Source organism: Acomys russatus, chromosome 12 (assembly GCF_903995435.1).
Source record: "Acomys russatus chromosome 12, mAcoRus1.1, whole genome shotgun sequence".
Classification (NCBI taxonomy): domain Eukaryota; kingdom Metazoa; phylum Chordata; class Mammalia; order Rodentia; family Muridae; genus Acomys; species Acomys russatus.
In genome coordinates this window covers 51438369-51452410 of record NC_067148.1, presented here as the reverse complement: position 1 = coordinate 51452410, position 14042 = coordinate 51438369, and the positions used below count along the sequence as shown (strand labels likewise).

General features: G+C 41.7%; 1 protein-coding gene across 3 annotated transcripts in view; it reads left to right on the top strand.

Annotated features, from left to right (window-relative positions):
- The window catches only part of Efna5 (ephrin A5), a 275239-nt gene that overhangs the window by 45559 nt on the left and 215638 nt on the right, over positions 1 to 14042 (top strand). The window lies entirely within an intron of this gene.

Sequence of the window (14042 nt, the reverse complement as noted above, 5' to 3'; positions counted from 1 at the left end):
TTATTATCGTTTTTACACTTAGTCGTACCATTCTGGGAGAATTCTTGATACAGAGAGATAGAAAGTGAGATTTATGACTTCACCCTCTACTGTATTACTTTTGTAACTTAAAATATACCTTACATTTAATTAATGCACACACAAATGCAATGGGGTGCAAGCATCTGTCACAGGACAACTGAAGCAGGGCCCAGTTCTTCACTTTCTAGAGTCTGGGTTCCAGGGATTGAACTCAGATAGTAAATCTTGGCAGTGGGCACCTTTATCCACTGAGTCATCTCCCTAGCCTATGTATATAATTAATTATTATTTTTGATAAGAGAGGGTATCACCAAATAACCCACGCTCGTTTGTGAGCCTGTGAGCATGGAACACTTACCTTCTGTCAGACCTGTCTGCCGCCATGCCATTATTGCCTTTCTACCCCAGGAGTCTGAGCTCAGCTTCCGTTGCTTCGCTGCTTTGAATCACCTATGGGAGGCTTTTTACCAGCTCAGAGTAATCGCCCCAACCCTGCCTTCCTTCTGAAGCATGCCAAATGGCTCCTGTTTCCCTGCAGAGGGTCTGTGCGTTCTCCAGCGCTCTCATACAGTGGGATTCACGTATGGAGTACGCCGAACTAACTCTTCTTACGCTAACCAGTTTCTGGTCACTCAGTTCTCAGACCACATAGCTACTCCCTTCTGCATCATAGCTTTTGCACAGGAAACTGTTGAACTAAGTGTTAGAAATTGTAACTATTTGCCTTTCTTTCTCCTTAAGTTAATATTAGGGACATTCCAGTGTGGTTTTTCTCTAAGGTGTTTCCTTAAGCAAGCATGATAGGGGCACAGGTTCATGCTCAATAAATATTCACCGAAGAGTACATACCCAGAAATGATTAACTCTTGGAATAAGGGTCTCTTGCCTTGTATTATGTTATATTTGCCCAATATAGTGGGGAAAAAAATGAACTTTCTTCTTTGTAAAATAAAAAAGATTGTGACACTATACTGAAAAAAAAAATAGGGCCAATGTCAAGTCATAGAAATTATTTTATAAAATAGAACCTCTTAATTGATTTAGTACTCATGCCATCTGGGAGACTGGATGTATACACTTAGGCAGTGGGAAAAAAATGGTTTTTAACTTTTTAGTGTATAATATTCATAAATATGCAAATGTACAATTAATTTGCAATAAGTAATTTAGAGTATTTGGTAATTTATGGCACCAGTATTGACAGATTGCTGCTGAATTGGTGCTGAAAGCAAATGAAGCATGGCCCGGCACAATTACGAGTTGCCGGAATGGGGGATCTGGCTTTTGTTTTTGTAGAAAATGAGAAATGCCAAGTGTTAACAAAGATTTTTTTATCACTATTCTTTATCGTTGCAGATTTGTGCAACTTCACTTATAAATGAAAATCAGATGAAGGTTGACAGCACCGAAGGAGGGAGAACACTTGGTGGTGGTGGTGGTGGGGCGGGGTATGTGTGAGGGGGTGGGGCAGGGGCGTAAGGGATAGGAGTAGGGGGAGGGGGCCATGTGTCTGAACAAGGTTTGCTGCATGGCCTCTCTGAGGAGGCTTGTACTTGTCAGCCTGCAGTGCCCCTGCAGAGACCCGCCACCATTTGGTGCCCTCAGGCTGATTTCTTTTGGAGATCTATTTACAAATGGCGAATTGGAGGAGTCGGAGCGAAGTCTTGGCTCTCTCGGCATGCTTCCTGGAGTACTAATTAAGCTGTATGGTATGAGTGTGTCCTGGGGAGGGGAGGATGCAGAAAGGAAAGAAGATGGCGGAAAGTCTGGCCTGCATAGACTCTGGAAAGGAGGCTGATTTAGATTAGAGCTTGCCTTCTTGCATTTTAATTTGCCTTGGGTTGAAAAGGAAGTCATTCAGAAGGACTGGCAGTGACACCCAAGGTCCAGGACATGAACACTGTATAATGTATTCACCTGACTTTTAAGTATCTAAATAATGCTATAGGATGCTGTCAGTCTAGGCACTCACTCAACGCACCCTTCTTAAAGTACCTGCTGGCTTCCTGCTTGTTGCGAAGTTAAACACAGCCTCGCAGCACAGGTAGCGTGGTTTTCATAAGCAGAGATACATGATCCTCTTGGGCCTTTTTCTATCTGCGTGTTTCACCGATGAGGCAGCCAGGCATTTCAGACATCTTTGTCAGAGACCCCGTGGTTCCTCGTAGGTTTCTCCTTGGTTACCTAGAGTAGTTTCCCCCAAAATCCTAGACAAAAGCAGATACCCCACCCCCAGTTCCTTCTGATTTGGCTTCTGTTACTTCAGTGTGCTGAAAGTGTCAGGAAACTGCCTATTCTAATGTCGCCAAAACCCAGCACTTCTAAAGGTGATGCCAAGTGTACTTTCTGACACATTTCACCTGATGCAAGCTGAGGGTGCCTCTTATCTTCTGATTTGTCAGTGTTCTGGCCTGGGGAACGTAGCTACCCACCCCTGGGACTGAAGCTCCATCACTGTGCAAGGGCTGTCACTTAGTGTTCGGGGGTGTTGAAAAGAACCAGCACACGAGAGCCGCAAGCACATTTAATGACTTTTGTTTAAAAGGAATCCCGCACGCTTCCTTACCAGCCTAAAGTGACTGAGGCACCTCCAGAGTTTATTATTGAGTTAGCACCATCAGCTTCAGAATTTTCTTGCCTTGGCCTCAACGTGCTCGCAAGAGGTTGAAGAAAATGGCTTATCAGCGCTGAATGTGGGATCTTAAGTGCTGCATATTTATGCCTTCCATATTATGCGCGTGAAGACACCAGCCTGGCAGTGGGTTTGTCACATGATAGGAGTGCCACAAGCTTTTAACGAGTGAGTGAAACATTGGAGAGCGTGTGCTGGAGGATATCTTTTTTTTCCCCCCCCTTTCCTCCTTGAAGCCCACAGCTTTTATTCTAAATATTTCATAGGTCGACCTACTTTAGATGGATATTTTTCCGTAAGGCAAAAGAAAAAAAAAAAAAGATAAATAAGTACAAATTAAATTGTAGTTTCCTCTTGTTTCTGTTTGAAGGTTTGGGCCTTGACAGAACAAGTCAGTTCATATGCCGTAGGACATATCTCAGGCCACAGCTGAAGACGAAGGACCGCACAGTATGGTTTTCCTGTGTTTTCTCCTCATTTCTGGGTAAACCCATGTAGTCTTGGGGTAGTTGCCTGTCAGTCCTCATCTTCCACCTGTCCCCATCCCTCCTTTTCAGATCGAAAGCTGTAGTAACCACCCGGCCACCTATAAACAACACAAAGCCCCACTCCTTCAGTACAAGGCAGCTGCCCTATGACACCCGAGAAGAAGCGAGTCTGTTGTACTTTCCCATATGTGCCAGTTTCCAGGGCACTTACTCCTTTCCCATAGTAACAGTTGAAGGAGCAGTGCACGCCATTCGGCTCCATTTCCTCCTATGTACAGGGAAAACCTGGTGGTGCGAGTGCGCGCGGGCTTGCCTGCGCATGCGCGCATGTATATATGTCTGTGTCAGACCAATGTTTCCCTTTTTAGGGCCTGAAACTTAACGGTGAGGGGGTTGACAAGTTCTTTTGTATCCCCTGCATCGGGGTGAATGCCAGTCTGGGTCTTGGTGATCCTTCCACGCATGTGCACCAGAGGTGACTGGGGTTTCTGTCGTAGTATCCCCGAAGTGTCCTCTGTCCTTAGGTGGTGGCATCATGATTGAGGGATGGAATTGGATTCTCTAATTGGCAGTTGAAAGAAAATGAAAATGTTAAGTAACTGTGGTGAAAAGTATCCAAAGTAATATTTAGATTTTTTTTTTAATGTCACTTTTTTGTTGTTGGTGTTGTTGAATAAAGGACCTAAATGTTGTCAGTGCCGTTCTTAGCATACAAGTTGTAATGACTGTGGTGGAGGCCTTTCCTGATATAACCTACTTTCAGCATGGGAGTATGGGTGAGATATTCCTTAATTGGCAAGATAGCTTCCGTTACCGATTGAGATGGATTTTGCTTCCTTTAAAGAGAAACACACAAGTGCGTGCGCACACACACACCACACCACACATGCACAGGCATTTTAAAAACGTATCTGTATTTTCAGAGCAGGTATGAGACTTCATTTATATGAAGCTTTTATATGGCCCTGGCTCTTGGTTTCCCACATGCAGTTTATTCAGCCTAGGGATTTCTCTACAGGAAAAAAAAAAAAAAAAAATCAATTCCCAGGCTGCATTCTGCCTCCTTATTTCTATGAGTTATGTTAGTGGTGTCAATGTGTGCTGCCATCATGCAGCCTAAAGTCAGTAGAGTCGGGAAGGCAAATCAGCTCCCCCCCACCCCGCATCATATCTAAAACAGCATATCTATCACCTTGCCCATCTTCCTCTTGGAATAATCTTACCCGTTTCCTAATGCCGGTGACCATGAATTATACTTTTTGTGCTCAGATGATAGACAAATCTCCCGTGCCATCTATCACTGTATAATTCATTTACATTCTCCCAAATTTTGTTAGCGATATTAAATCCTTTTGACTTGTTTCAAAGTCTTTGTTGCACTGGAGAGGTTGATTGAAGTTGTGTGTGTGTGCACATGGCTTTTCTAATTGCTTCTTCCCCCGAAACTTAAGTGAAATAGTAGGCAGTGGAATGACCTAGAACCGGGAGACTATGAGAAGACAGCCCTCCTCTGTTGTTTGGAAACTAACCTCATTTGAGCTTTCGCCATGTTCTCTTGCCTTTTGTGTTTTATGTAAATAAGATAAAATACATCCAGCTTCCAGCCAACTTAAGTCAGTGTAAAACACCACTGTTGCCATAAGGGAAGAAAAGGATGGAAGAGACGCCGCCTCCTGCGCAGACTTTCCCCTCTGACCGTATCTCCAGTGGACTGAGGTTTCTGATCATAGTGAAAAGAACGATTAGTCAGGTTTCAAGTGAAGGCAGCTTATAGTGTGTGCGTGAGGTTTTTTTTTTTTTTTTCTGTTTGTTTTTTTGTTTTTTTTTTCTCTCTCTGGAAACCTGAGAGGGAAGGAGCATAATGGGATGCTGTACTTGTGCATTTCGGCAAAGATCTAATCTTTTTGAATTCATTGCTTGTGAGTTATTATTTCCAATCATATGCTTGATTGACTCCGGCTAAATGACTGTCTGACTGCCGAGGCAGGGGTGTTAAATCCAAAACCCGTAAGTGCGCATTTTAACTGAGAATCAGGATCATCACGGGCCGCCTTCTCAATCAGGAGTGCCTGGCACACACACCCCCCCCACCAATGTATTTTTAAATAGAAATTCTCTCATCGTCATGTAGGAACAGAGCATCGCAGAACATGATTGAGCTCCAAGAGAGAAGATTGAAACCCTGGAGGGGATATCAAAATGATAAAAACTGAGGCTCCCAGGGCGACACAATGAGTGTAGTTAATATGCTAGTTTAGTCTGACAAGCCAGTCAGGTGCCCCTTAAAACTCCAATTTAAGAGTACCTTGTCACTTTAATAAAGACTTGAACAAAAAGGATGGAAGAACTAAGGGGGTAGTGGTAATGTATTTTAGAAGCAGGACATGCCAATTCTCTGCGGACTGCGTGGTGCCCCACGGGAAAACATGGGGTCCCCCCCGAATGGTTTGAAATAAAGTAAAGAAAAACCCCACGCTGAAAGAGCTGAACTGATTGGTGATCTTATGGCGTCATTTTAAAAAGAAAGTTGTTAAGGAGTTTGTGCATTTAAGTATTTTGATATGCTATAACTTCCTAATAAAATATGCTTTATATATATATATATATATTTTTTTTTGGATTTTTGCCTTTCTTGCTTAGTGTCACATAAATATTCAAAAGTTCCTTTTGGATTTTTTTTTTTTGTGTGTGTGTGAGATGAATGTTTACACAGCCCCTGAGCCTCACAAGGAAGTTGGTGTGGCTGTGTCTGTGTTAGGGAAAAAAATAACCATTGACGTAGAAGAACCTTATTCTAGCGGCGGATGCAGGTGTGCCAAGATCCTGTGTGCTGTGTGTCTGTTGCTTTCAAATATGCAGACATTTTAAGTGGACACATGATAGCTATCTGAATAAGCCCACTTAGGAGATATCCATTGGCAAGTATTTTCTCATGCACCTAACCTTTTAAAAAAAAAAATCAATGTTTTTCAGTGTTAATTTTAAAAATTACGCATTTTACATTAGGTAATACTACTGTAGATAGGATTTGAGATGCTTTAAAATCCTGCTTGACTTTGTCGAACCACTTGAAATGTAAACATTTCGTTTTGTGTTAGAGCGTTAAGTATTTGGTATGCTGCGGTTTGAAAGTAATGCTTTAATTTTATTTCACCGAGCATCTTTCTTGAAGACCTAATTCTCTCTCATTCCTGGAGAAGAGACTTTTGTTGTTATGAACCAATTCTAGCAAGAAGCATTCTCTGCACAATTAGCGCAGCTGTGTTAGTGTAGACGGGGCAGACGCTGTGTGTAACGTCACAGGGTATGATGGTTGGGCACTAATCTTTTCATGAAGGTCACTGGATGGTGCTAGAGCAACCCTGAGTTCTTCCAAGACCAAAAGGTTAGATAAGTTGTTTTTAGGGTTTATGCCGGGTAGTGATTTTCATGTCAGTGTTATTATCCTTATGTTTTACAAGACTGTCAGTCAGGGTGCCCAGAAATCCTATATGCAGACTTTGAAAACTTCTAGTCTTTTCTGATTGGGTTTATTTGATAATCACGCTTTTCATGATGACCTTAAGCGAAATCGAGGACCCGTTAGAACTACAAGGCCTGCGTTAGTGTTAGAAGATTTAATCAGGAGTCCATCATCCAGGGAGAAAACTGCTTTTCATTCTCCTTCCATTTATTTGAAATAACTCAGCGATTCAGGCATCTCTTATTGGGGCCATTACTTTGATTTTTAACTTAGCAGTGTAACTCTCGAGATATGTTATGTACATGATCTCCTTCAAGGTGCACCGTGTTTCAAAAGCTATCAGTCGGTTGAAAATTGTTTTTAATTTGCTTTGTTCTAGACACACGACCTATCAGAAAGAAATGGATGGAGAACAGAAACTGGCACAGCAAGGGCTGTGCCTTGCCGTCTTATCATACATTTTAACACGTTTCTAGTGCTGTTGTTCCTCCTCCAAATCCTTGAACATCTTCAATATTATGTTTACTGTAATCTGGTGGTAGTAATTACATTGGCCATATTACAGTTAATAACTTGCATGTCATTTCTTTATCCCTAGAGGCATGAAAATAAAAAGAAACTTATATATGATATTAAAAAAATACTTTCAGCAATTTTTCCAGGACCGTTACTTTTATAAAACACTTGAGATTTTATTTTCATTGGTGTAAGACACTTGGAAATGACTAACTAGCAAATGAACCTGGTGACATAATTCAAGTTTATATTGCTTGGTTAATAAAATGAATAAACTCGCAGTGTTTCCCACGGATTTTCTTCATCATTTTTATTATTATTATTTTTTTTTTATCACAAAAGGAAATTGTTGAAGACTTATGCTGCAAGACACTTACGGAATCATGTTTTGTTGCTTGTGTTTCTTTATTACTGTTTGTAGATGATTAAGCAAATTTTGTGGGTTTTGCCAAATTAAGGAGTCTTTGAGAAATTCTTTTCTGGAAACTTTTATTTCTCCTTTTACTACTGAGTTTTTGTGTCTGGAAGGTTATTTCCTTTAACTTTTATTCATCTAAGAGGATTCTGGGATCTTATTGCAGATTTTACAGTCTGGTAAACACAAAATGTATTTTCACAGTGGCTCTGCTGTATTCTCGGCAGTTCATTAAGTAGCCTTTCCTGTGCTAACACAGGAGCTCTCCAGCCCTTCTGTGGACGACGCTGCCTGCCTTGTCCACTCGCCCCTGTACAGTGCTAAGGTTCTCTGGCGTTGCCATCCTAGCTAACCAAGCTGCATGATCTTCCTTCAGACTTCCGTCAACTACTTTTCTATACGCACTTCTCAGTTACCAGCTAGGCGTGGGGTCTAATGAAGGGAGGCACTTTGGGTGCGCTTTTTAAAAAAAATTTGTATTTTAATTTACATTTTAAAAGAATATTTTTATTTACTTTTCTTTTTTATTGCTTGTACAGATTATCGCCCATTCCAATAACAGCTAGTCTTTTCTGGTTGTAAGAGTTCAAGGTCCACAGCTAGATGGTTTTTCTGATTCTGTAGAATTGTAGTCTATTACTATAATATGACGCACTGTAAAAGACATAGAATATATAAAATAACCATGCTGGTATGTGATCTGTAAGATTTACCAGCTAAGAAATGTCAAAATGAGCAAGATAAATATAAACATAGTATGGTATCTCACAACAGTTTTTGTACATATGCTTATACATAATGTCCATAAGCAAATAAGTAGACATTTCCTACCAATTGCTAATCCTGAAGGCATTAGAGCCAGTGCGATGAAATTCTTTGTTGACTTCTGAAAGGAGCAGATCCATTTGAAGGGGACTAACTCCTGTGCTTTGTTATGTCGCTGTTAGTGTTAGAGTTGCTGCAGAGCTGGGCACAGAAGAAACATTACCTCATTGGTTCCTTACCATGGGACCTGGTAAAGAACATGATTCGAAATAGCTGCTCTGTACCCATGTATTCATTCACCACCACAGAAATGCCTTTTGCTACTAATCAACCCAAGGGCTTGGGAGTAGCTAATTGGATTCCTTCCCAAAGCTGGAAATGCCTATTGGAGTCCTGGCCTGCTCTCTCACCAATGTTTATGGTTGCGGCCGATTGAAAGACCAGTGTGCTTACAGTAGCTGAAAGATGTAGCCCCCTCACCCCCCAAAAAACCCCAAACACCTATTCTATGCACTGTCATAACACATATGCAATTAGAAACTAGAATTCTTAAAGGTTAAAAAAAAAAAAAAAAAAAAAAGACTAAGGAAGAAAGAACCTTCCAGACATTTCTATTAATGAAATAGACCGAAGACAGCCTGAAAATACCTAGTGTGGTTCTCAACCTTCCTAATGCTGTGGCCCTTTAGTACAGTTCTTCATGCTGTGGTGACCCCCAACCATAATATTACCTTCATTGCCACTTTATAACTGTCATTTGACTGCCATTATGAACCCCAAGGTAAATGTCTATATTTTCCAGTGGTCCTGGGTAACCCCTGTGAAAGAAAGGGTCATTCAGCCACAAGGGGTTGCTACCTCCATGTTGAGAACCACGGACCTGGGCTGTTTGAATGATCCCCGAAATAACCAGTTTCCTTGTATTACGTCAAGGACCAGACTAAGTCAAGAGTTGAGCATATTGTTCTGTTTTCCCTTGCATGGAATTTCTGTATGCCTAGGTCTTTATAGATAACACATTATTTCCCCTAAAAAGCACACACAGTGACATACTGTTTGGTTTGCTGTGAATAAAATATCTAATAATTTCAATTTGTACATACCTACTGAAATGACATCTATTTTGAGCATCCACTTCTGTGGCTATTTTGTGTGTGTGTGTGTGTGTGTGTGTTTGTGTGCACTCGCGCACACGTGTGTGTAGCTTTTCTCATATTGTAGTATTTTCAGTAGGGTTTTTATGTCATTATTTTCCCCCTGGACTCTGGTCTCATGTGTGTGGTGGAGTGATAAAGCTGTGTTGCTAGGCAGAGTTCTTCTAGGCAGCTCATGCTGGACTTCATATCTGTCATTGCCCCACTTTCATGTCTCTATGAGGATGGAAATGATTTGAGACAGAATATCATTGGGAATAGGCTCATAGTTAAGTGCCCAGGTCTCCTGACTCTCCATTGAGTCATCATGAGTGTCTCCGAACAGCGCCAGTGGTATTCTTGGCACGCTAGGCTCAGCGGGAATAACACTGAAATAGCAAAGATCGAAACCTACATTGCTAGAAAATTCTCTGCTTGCTATGTGACCTGTTTTGTCCTCCATTTTTGAATGTGTACAGTTTCACTATGGAAGGCTTAGGGCTGCCAGGGAGAAGCCAGGAGATGCGAATGAAATTAGCTGGTGACACAATTGGATCAATTAAAAAAAAATGTTCATGGAATTGCATCAGAAACTAGGGACTTCGACACTCTGAGCATTAGCAATGAAGTAAAAAAGTAATTCTAGTTTTTCAGTCATAAAATTAAAGGAAAACATTTTTGAAAATGAGACATTTTCTGTGACAGTTCAATGACAGCATGCCGATTCTAGGAAAGGAATGGAGTGGCCCCAAGGAGTCTGTTTGCACAAAGACGAGACATCGTGTGGAGTCTTAGTAGTGGGCAAGACGACTGATCCTTTTGACTTTTTACATAATGTGTTTGACTGTGTATGTGAATTAGCAGGATCTTGCACTTGAGACGCTATGTGTTCATTAGGCTTTTCAAAATGTCTGCCGTGCTGTGGACCTCATAAAGAGAGGCGGGTGCTGTGTGAGCCTGGTCTGCCCACTGCCTCTGTAAATGCTCCTCTCATGATATGCCTGAAAACCTTCGATATTACAATAATGCTAATAAAAATGGAAAACTCTGAATTCTTTATAGATGCATAAAGAAGTGTAATTTCTCTGTGACCTGAATAACTCTTTGAATCACTGCCCTGGCCCTTTGAAAGGAGGCAGCTCTACTATACTGCTTTGTGTGCCTTTGAACATCTTGCTATCTGACTATTTTAAGAACAGAAATAATGGACGAGAATTTAACTCAGGGTTACACTTTGAAGGGCAGGTGGGATTCCCTTCCACATCTTCCTGCAATTTCTCCTCTTCCCATCCGATTGAACACTGCTTTCTAGCTGAGCTTCTTAAATAGGAGGTGATCTTCTTGATGAATAAAATTAAACGATAATACAATTTTTCACTTACTCGGACGCTTCCACCTTTTGGTTTTGTCCCTTTGAGAATTGTAAATTGGATTTGTTATCGCGACCTTTCAAGAGGTGCCATTCAGTCATCTTATTTTAGTTGGCGACAGGCAAGGCCAAGGGTGGTTTGAGGAGCTTGAGGGGAAGGCAGAAGATCTAGCTGTGTGTTTGGAATGTTGTAGCCTTGGAAAGCAGGACAAGTGCATTATGGGTAAAATTGGGGAGAGATAATTCCAAGTGTGACCTCTCTGCCAAATGTTCTAGGAGGTGGAGCGGTTACCAGGCTGGGCACCTGAGCTGTACTGCAGCCCCCACTGCCAGATGGGCTCTGGGCTGATTTTCCTTCCTGTCTCTGTGTGAATCAACAGTCTGGGGGGCACTTGCTGTGTTTGAGTCCTCTTCTGCTTAGGGGTTATTTCCCTCATTTTGATGTGGATCCGATATTACTCCTGCCGCTGATGTTAAGAACCAGAGGAGGCAGATGAGAGCGGGCCAAGTCCTGGGAAGGCAGGAAGGGGGCCAGTGCTGTGACAGGCAGCTAGTCTCAGCTACCCGTTTCACAGATAATCTTAAGAACGGCAGGGCTTAGTCCTTGCTGAAGTGAATGGAAGTGACTGAAAGTAAGTTTTCGTTGCGTTTGTTTCTTTGAGTTTGGATGCTGGTGTAAATTCCATACCCATTTAATTACATTGTATGGTTTTAGTTTCCGTGTTTAACTGCCATTTGATTGCTTAAGATGTTTTTCATGTAAGGTAATGTAGCTGTACATAGGTATGTATGGGATATGTAAATACATGTCTTGCAGAGGGAAATCTGACCCTTGGAATTCAGTGTATGTTTGTGGTGCACCCATATAATAGGCATGTTGCAATTAAGAGTTAAATTAAAAGCCCTAGAACACTCCCTGTTCTCAGTAAATTATCCCACTGACTGAGGATTTATGATGTCGTAGAAATAGATCAATTTGAATAAGCTGAGCCTTGGGACCAACTTCCTTGGAGGCATCGTTACCACTGTGGTGGGTAAAGGCTGTGGGCACAGCACAGAGGGCTGTGCTGCTGCTCCGTGGAGGTGAGCCCAGCTGTGAGAGTGTGCCAGTGTCTTGCGCAGTGGGGAATAATAGCACCGCCATGGGTTATGCAGCCTTGACTACACATTTTCTGTCTTAAGGTGTCTGTGCCCTGGGAAGTTGGTGTCCTTCTGGTCACGGCCTCCCCACACAGTGACATGAAGGGAACAGAAAGAGCACTTTGAAAAGAGTGTATTCACCTGAAGAGGCCTTCAGAAGTGTCCTGCCTGTGTGGACATAACGTTTGAAAGCAGGCTTGCATGATCCAGGAGGAATCCTAGGGTTTGAACAGCCTGTTCCTGTGATGGATAAAACTTAATATTTTAAACTGTCTATGAGACTACGGGTCTTAGAACCAGGCCTCTTCATATAGTTGCCTAAGATGATATGACATGAACTGACAAATGGCTTTAGAAAGTGGAGAACCATTTGGGGACCAAGGGCCAGGCATTCTCAGCAGTAAACAAGGCGCCCAGAAGCTAAGTCCATCACTGAATCTTTGAAACCATCGCTTTGGGGGAAAGTCAAATGAATGTGTAGGCGGCTGCTCAGGCCTCACAGCTTGGAAGCCATGATGTCACGTTGCCCGCCCTCCTTAGAGCAGGAAGTGGGCTGTATTTGTCATGATGTTGCTGAGCATTGTTTTCCTTCCTTTGAGTGATGAATTTTTAAAACTCTGAAATCTCCGAGCAGATGGAGAGGAAGTTGCTTGGACTCCCAGGCACTGGCAGCTCATCTACATTTTGTTGTGAAGGTTGCAGCTTTGTGGGGAGGGATGGGGACATAGGAGAGGAAGGGGTACTGAGCCATATTAGCACTGTGGCTGCTCCAGGGTCTTTTATAGACAGGCCACATACAATACCCAAGCTGAGGCCCTTTTGACATTGAGGATTTATGGTTTTGTTTTTGTTTTTTTTTTTAATGACCACCCCTTCACTTCTTCCTACCTCACATAACCTCAGAGTAAACTTTTTTGAGAGATGGAGGAAGAAGAGGTTGAGGCACAGGTGGAAGAAGAAGAAGAAGGAGTTTCAAGTGGAAACATTAAAGTTCAGCCACCAGCTATTACAGGTGTCACACCATGATGATTAAAAATGTAGCGACAAGTTGTCTGTAATATAGGTTAGTAAAACTGAAACATTTGAGGGAAACAAACGTCACTAGTTTGAAAAATTTGTATATTGAATAGCCGGAAAGTACCATAAAAACGATGTTGTAAATGATTTTATAAGGTACTAACTGGGCACATATATTTGGGGAAGAGGTAGAAGTGAGCACAGAGCTCCTCAGAAGGCAGAGGGTCCGGCCCTCTTTCTGATTTATTTAAGTGTATGCAATGAGTTTCCTGTGGAGAGGGAAGAAAGACTGAGCACCTTTCTCTTTCATCTTTTAACCCAATAGATTGGAATACGTTATTACTCACAGTAGTGTGGCTCAGAAGGATTTTCGTTTGTATTTTAGGATATATCTTTCATTTTGGCTTCCATGGAATTGGGAAATTTAAAACATTGCTCAGGAGTAGATGGTGCCAACTTTTTATCATTATATTAAACCCTTTTTTTTTAATCATAGAAAAAGATCGGATGGAAAAAAACAAAGAAAAACAACTTATTTAAGATAGAATAATGTATTTTTAAAAGAAAGGATAAGAAATATCTAAATAATAACTTGAAAATGGAGAGGAAAACATTGCTATTTATAGCATTGGCAGACTTTGGGGAGGAGGAACCCTCCTATCCCTAATGCATAGATTTTAAAGAACAGTGACATATGCTTGTTCCAGGAGGGCTGAGGATGGACTTTACTGTATAGAGAGCGTATTTGATGGCTGTGGCATTAGTTAGTAGCTTTATGAGCAACAATTATCATCTTGACTTTATGGAAGAGGAAATTGATATTTGGGTACAAAACTTGCCAAGGGTATTTGCTAAGGATGTAGTTCAGGTGGGAATTCTACCACAGCGCCTTAGTAGCCCTGTGTGTGCCTGTGCATGTACAATGCATGTATATTGCATGAATGTGTGCATGTGAGTGTTCATGCATGTGCGAGTGTGTGTGTGTGTGTGTGTGCATATGTATGCACACGCCTATGGTTGAGTAGAGTAAGCCGAAGCCAGAACATCACAGCAGTCAAGAGCAGAATGGGTAGATAAATACAT